Source organism: Myotis lucifugus, unplaced genomic scaffold, assembly GCF_000147115.1.
Source record: "Myotis lucifugus unplaced genomic scaffold, Myoluc2.0 scaffold_42, whole genome shotgun sequence".
Lineage (NCBI taxonomy): Eukaryota > Metazoa > Chordata > Mammalia > Chiroptera > Vespertilionidae > Myotis > Myotis lucifugus.
In genome coordinates this window covers 3,786,329-3,793,093 of record NW_005871090.1, presented here as the reverse complement: position 1 = coordinate 3,793,093, position 6,765 = coordinate 3,786,329, and the positions used below count along the sequence as shown (strand labels likewise).

General features: G+C 42.0%; 1 long non-coding RNA gene across 1 annotated transcript; it reads left to right on the top strand.

Moving 5' to 3' along the window:
- Positions 1–2,086: 2,086 nt before the first annotated feature.
- LOC106697016 lies at positions 2,087–6,565 on the top strand. Its single transcript, XR_002829040.1, has 2 exons — positions 2,087–2,275; positions 6,383–6,565. It is a non-coding gene; the product is annotated as an uncharacterized LOC106697016 (long non-coding RNA).
- Positions 6,566–6,765: the final 200 nt, after the last annotated feature.

Below are 6,765 nucleotides of genomic sequence, written 5' to 3'. Positions count from 1 at the left end.
ACAATTTTGCAGAAGAATAAAGTTCGTGGATTCAACCTGATTCAAAGACTACCTTAAAGCTACAGTAATCCAGACAGTGAGATATTGGGGAAGGAATATACTTATAAATCAGCAAAACAGAATAGATCATCCAGAAAAAGACCCACACAAGTTAGATTAACTGACTTTTTGACAAAGGTGCAAAGATAATCAAAAGGAGAAATAATATGTGTTTTTTTTCCTAACAAATACTGGAATAATTAAACATTCTATCCAAAAAGTGAACCTTGACCTAAACCTCACACTTTATACAAAAGTTAACTCAAAATGAATCATTGGTCTAAAAATAAAATGTAGAATTATATAAAAAGTTAAAAAGAAGACAAAAAACAAAAGAGAAAAGTCTTACCGCTATGGGATTTGACCTGACACCAACACACAATATAGATAAAAGAAGACTATTGATAAATTGGAATTCACCAAAATTAGTAAGCTTGTTTTGCCAAAGGCACTCTTGAGAAAATGAAAAGAAAAGCTACATTCTGAAAGAAAATGTTTGAAAAACACATACCTGATAATCTGTATCCGGAGTACATTAAGATCTCCCAAAACTCAACAGTAACAAAACAAACAACTGGATTTTTAAAATGTGAAAAATATATTTCATTATAGAGTCCACATGGAAGGCAACTAACCACATGAAAAGATGTTCATCATTAACTATTAAGAAAATTCAAACTAAGAAGGTAATGAGACATATAGAAAGGCTAAAATAAAAAAATACTGACACTACCAAGTGCTAATGAATGGCAACTGGAATGCTCCTATGTTGCTGGTATGAATTCAAAAATGGAACAGGCACTCCAGAAAATCATTTGGTAGTTTCTTACAAAGTCAAATATATACTTATCATATGACCTAGTTATCCCACTCCTCAATATTTATCCTAGAGAAATAAAATCTTATGTGCACACAAAAACCTGTACACAATTATTTACAGCACTTTTCATAGTTGCCCGAAACTAGAAACAACTTAAATGTCTGTTAGTGAGTGATGGATAAACAAACTGTGGTATATTCCTACAGTAGGATACTGCCCAGTGATGAACCACTCACACACACACACACACACCAACAATTTGGATGAATCACAAAGGCACTATGCTTGGTGAAAGGAGCCAGTCACAAAAGAACATACTGTATGTTCCTTTCTGCATGACATTTGAGGAAAAATTGATGGTTGTCAGTGGTTGCCAGGGGTCAGGAAGGAGAAGGCATAGCATGTGACTACAACAAGCAGTAAGAGAGAGAAGTGTTTTGTTTTGTTTTGTTTTTTAGGGGGGTAGGAATGTGATGAAACATTTTTTATCCATAAAAAAGTCTCCATTTGTAACTGCTGGGATTGAAGAACAAGGTTTGCTTCCAAGGTGCATGTTAATTACTCTTCTTTTAATTAAATTTATTTTAATAATCAGCTGTACAAGTAGTTTGTGGTATATATGTGGAAAATCATGCCCTAATTGATGAATCAGTTCTTCAAATGGGAAGGAGGAAGGAGTACATATTACCCACATGCCAGTGTTTTGCTGTAGGTGGAATTCAGTGAAGAGCTGGGCATTTTGGATCTGCCTTTCTCCTGAAGGGAGTTTTTTCTCTGAAGGCATCAGAGGGGTTTTGTCCATGGTCAAATCTTTGTAGGCAACCAGATGGCTGTTCCAGGAAACAGCTTGGGCAGGGGTGAGTTGTATAACGCCCCCCCCCAACCTTTCCTGTAGCAAAAATTGTGAGCCCTCTCACGACATTTAATCACAACTCTCTTCTGCTTTGTATGGAAATCAAAGCGACAGGATTTTCCCGATTTTATTTATGGAGACAGACATCAGAGGAGCAAGCAAGAGCTCTAAACAAATACATCTTAACCACGAGGCTTGCATGTGTTGCAGATTTTCTGTCCCAGGACAGATGTGCAACCTCGCTCTTCAGAAGGGACCTGAGACCTCTAACCCCTTGCTAAGAACAAAAGATAATAGTCTCAGTTGTGGTATCACATGTGTTTCCCATGAGAAGGGAGACTCTCCAGGGTCACCTCCCATTTGTCAGACTGTCTTGTGGGCACCCCCTGGTGGTCACAGGTGGAGTGGCTCTTTGTTCTTTGCATCTAGAAGTTCTGGGGCTGGAACACTGGTGTAAAACAGTTTTTGTTTGTTTTTTTATGGTCAGCAAGAAAGAAATAACTGACCACCAAGAGAAGAAGCAACAGAAAATGAAGTATCTTCTGACCAAATGGTGTTGACAGGTGGTCATCAGAGCTCGGAGTCCTTGTATTTTTCTCCAGCTGCGTTAGCAAGTTTTTTTTGTACCTCCTCCCCCTCCCCATGCTTTACTCTTCTCATGTGGAAAATAGGAAACTTAAACGAGGTTATTTCTAAGTGTGCTTTCGGCTTTACACGGAGCTACTATCTACTATCTATATGTTTAGTAGGTGTCTTCTACTGAGGTGTTGGATGCCATTTCTGCCACCTGCCTGCACCAGCCCTGAGGAATGGAAGAAAATGTGAAGAGGTCATGTGATAGCTCTTTGACCTCTGTCTTTTAGCCTTTTCTATATGTGGCAGCAGGAGCTTCCATAACATTTCAAAGAGACGATTGTGATTAGAGCATAATGAAAGCCAATCGAAGCAGAGTTTAGTTCCTTCCCAAAGGCTCCCCTCCAATCACTATTAACACCCACTCATTTGGGAGAGACATTGGATGCAAGTTTAAATCCTGCTGAAACCTGAGGGCAAGACCCTCTTTTACACCTATGGGTCCCCCCTCGGTTTAAGGCTTCCTAAGTCCTGAAGCTATAAGTTGTATTTTCAAAGCACATCTCACAGTTAGTTACATCTTACAGATAACAAGGCAATCGATCCGACAATGCCCTGGGGATTTTCAGTATTTGTAAGCAGAGCTACTTAATTGCTCTCTACCTCCATTTCCTTGCCTTTGGAGCTTTGAAAGTCAGAGATCCCATGGGGACATGCTTTGTAAAGGGCCACACAACATTAGTGAGGGATAGTAAAGGCGATTTCACAGTCAGATCCCAAGATGGTACCTGGAAGTTAAAGTGCTTTCCTACAGAACACCAGCAATTACTTCCAATGTTTCTTGGATTAGAATTATAATTCCCCTTCGTGCAACTTGTCCTCATTTGAAGGAAGATAGGTAATGTTTCTTAGGGAAAAACACATCCTACAAGTGAGGAGCTGACTACATAGAAACCCAGAAAGAATCACAAGAAATAATGCAATTCTCATGGATCTGGCTATTAAAAAAATACAATATTTGTTTGAAGAAGAGGACAGAAAAACATTCAAGGTGAATGTTAAATACCCTTAACATTTTCTTTTTAACAATCAACTCCAAGAACAGTCCATGGCAGGTGTAAGAAAAATCAGATCCAAACTGATGAACCCAGTTCATCAAGTGGGAGTTATAAAGTACTTTTAAAGATTAAATAAGAGGAGATGTGTTTTAAATGCCTAACAAAGTAAATGACCAAGAAGCCGTAGTTGCTTAGGAATAGCATCATATTGAGGGAGCCCTGTATGTTTTTGGAAGAAACGTATGGGAGGAACGAACTGCACTGGGAGAGAAATGATGATGAGCTTTCTCTCTAGAGGGGGAACCTCATTATAGGGGGGTCCCCCGTGTATAGTCTATTATCCTGGAAGATGAGCTCTTTCTACCTTCGTAGTTTGATTCTGAGTTTCCTGCCTTGTGACCCTTGAGCCATTGAATTTCCAAGGAGTGACCTCCTTTTCTTGAACCAGTGCCCAGTCCCTTCAGCACCTGTCTTTTTCCACAGGTCAGCCTTGGTGTTCCTCCTGCTTTACATGCACACCCCCCACCTCGACTCTGCCCACCATCCCATCCTTTGCGCCCAGAACGATCCAGGGACTGTATCTCTGCTTTCTTGGCCTCTGTCTCTCATCACGGTCCAGTTGCTCCCTCATACTGCCTGCTTTTGCTCCGAATTGTTCGGCACAATGCCTGGCAGGTTGGGGATAAAGCTTATGGCACGTGGCTGTGTACCTTCCCTCTGAGGACTCCTTTGATCCTGGGGAATGGCCGGTGGTGGGGCATCTACTCAGAGACATGAAGATGGTGGCGCCTACCCCAGAGCGCACACCTAGCTGTTCTGCGCCGCCAGCAAAGACTGGCTTTGCCAAGTTTCCTGCCTTGCTCTGTCATATGTTGTCTCTTCCTACAGTAATCCGGGGACTCTTTTCATCCCAGGGTTTTATTCCAAATGGAATGTTAAGAGGGTTCAGATGGGAGAGACAGGTCAGGGCCGTGGGGGTGGGGAGAGGTGTGAGCTTGTCCAGATCTGTGGCTTTGCCAGGGCTGTTTTTAAGTTGACACAGGGCTAAATAAAAAGCCCCTTGCTTTGATCTCAGGGACTTCCTGGGTAGACTGTCTGATTAGATAAAGATCACGGATCCCCCACCCCCATCCTTTAGGATGTATTCAAAGCTTTGCAGCCATTCTGCATCCTGGGCTCCCGTCTCCTTCCCAAAGTCTGCCTCTCTCTGTCTCGTTGGGTCCTTCCCTGGGTCTTGGGTTTTTCTCTGTTTGAACAGGCAAAGGAGCCTGAGAAAATAAGGTTCTTATTTCCCCTTTAATTCTTAAGTTGTTTAGAAACAAAGTGGAGGCTTTGTTTGAGAGCCTCATATGGACCTCGTCTGGTCCTGGGCATCAAAGGGAATTGGTCTCTGTTTGCAACATGGTCAGCGGCTGGGATGCTAGGAGCAGAGTTGTCGGCAGGTGGAGGGTTTGGAGCGAGAAATATAGTGAGTCCCTGCCTAGGTTCCTCAGTGGAGACAATGGGTGTGAGGTGTACGTGTGTGGGGGGAGATTCTCTTCTCCTAGAGCAACTGAAACTCTAACCTAGATGGGGACACCCAAGAGACACCCAGAAGCTGTCTTTGATGATGAGGAACTGACTTGGTCTTGGGAGTGGGGTCATTTTAAGAAATGCTTGAACCTGAAGAGTTGCCAAATTGAAAATCCTCTAGGCCAGGCCACAGCTTTCCAGCTTTGTTGGGGAGGAGAATCTCCTTATGACATTAGAAAAATGAGACTTTGCAAATGTTTTGTTTTACTTAAGCCTCTGTGCTGACCACTGTTCTAAGTGATACACACACAATTTGCAAAATGTCATTGTTAACTCATTAAATCTTCATGACACCCCTTGGAGCAACAGTACCATTTGGTAATCATATATTACAAACGAGGAAACCAAGGCACAGAGAAGTTAAGTGTCTTTCTCAAGGTCACACAGCGAGCACGTGGCAGATTAAGGATTCAAACCCAGACAGGGTAGCCAAAGAATCTGCCTGCCCACCCCCGACAACTCAACACACACAACACACACACACTTAGAAAATCACTAAGAAAATACATATGGAAAGAAGTTATAAATTTATGAATTCAGTAGTATTTTAAAAATGTTTACACACACATGAAAAATAGTCACTTGTGGGAGGCAGTTGAATGTAGCGGTTTATTCATCAGTTTCACAAACATTTCTTTGAGAGCTCACTGTGTGTGCCAGGCCCTGAGATAGGTGCTGGGATGGGATGGTGCCTGAAACACACCAGGGCCCTGTGTGGAAGCTGAGGCAACAGGCCTGGGCCCAGAGGCCAGGGTCACGTTCACACTGCAATGCCACCGAGGGTTTTCGATGGTGTGGGGCCAGGGTCCTGGAACTTCCTGGAACACAGCCTTTTCCTCCTTGGACCCAAGCAGCTATCATCACTTATCCCAGTGATGGTGAACCTTTTGAGCTCGGCGTGTCAGCATTTTGAAAAACCCTAACTTAACTCTGGTGCCGTGTCACATATAGAAATGTTTTGATATTTGCAACCATAGTAAAACAAAGACTTATATTTTGATATTTATTTTATATATTTAAATGCCATTTAGCAGAGAAAAATCAACCAAAAAAATGAGTTCGCGTGTCACCTCTGACACACATGTCATAGGTTTGCCATCACTGGCTTATCCAGAGAGGAAAAGCCCTGCTCTGGGCAGTGAGCCCCAGAGGGACTTCTTACCTGCTCCGCCCACACTGGACATAAGAATTTTGACTACAATTGTCATAGTCAGGATGCACATGGGTTAGACACCTGTGGGAGAAACTACTAATTTTCTCTGCAGTATCTTCTTTATTTGTCACAGAATCGTTATTTGTTAGCTGGGGCACCTGGCTGCCTCAGATAAAGTAATATATCTCATCGTCTTTTGCAAACTGGGTGTGGCCGTATGACTAAGTTTTGGTCCATGGAATGCAAAGAGAAGTGGTGTCTGTAACTTCTGAAAAGCCCTTTTTCACTTCTTGCTTTTTTTTTTCCCTAACTAGGAAATGAATGTGATGACGTGATGGCTGGAACGTTGGCAGTCATCTTAGACCCAGGAACTGAAAATGGCTTGAAGAGAAATGTGGAGCAAAGAGATTGAAGGAACTTGGATCCCATACCGACCTGGCACTATCTCCTGCAGACTTGTTTTTCACAAGAGAGGAATAAACGTCTATCTTTCTTAAGCCATGGTTATCTTGTTTTTCTCTAACCTGTAGTTAAACCTAATGTAGTTAAACCTAATGCGAGTTGATACAGCATCCCTCTTAAATAATATGTGATGTGGTTTTATTCTGAGTTTTATCTGAACCTTTGTAAAGTACGTAATGTCTGTCCAATATGTTTCTTTTCTCTTTAATCAGTTAAGTTCTCTTGTTTTGAGCCT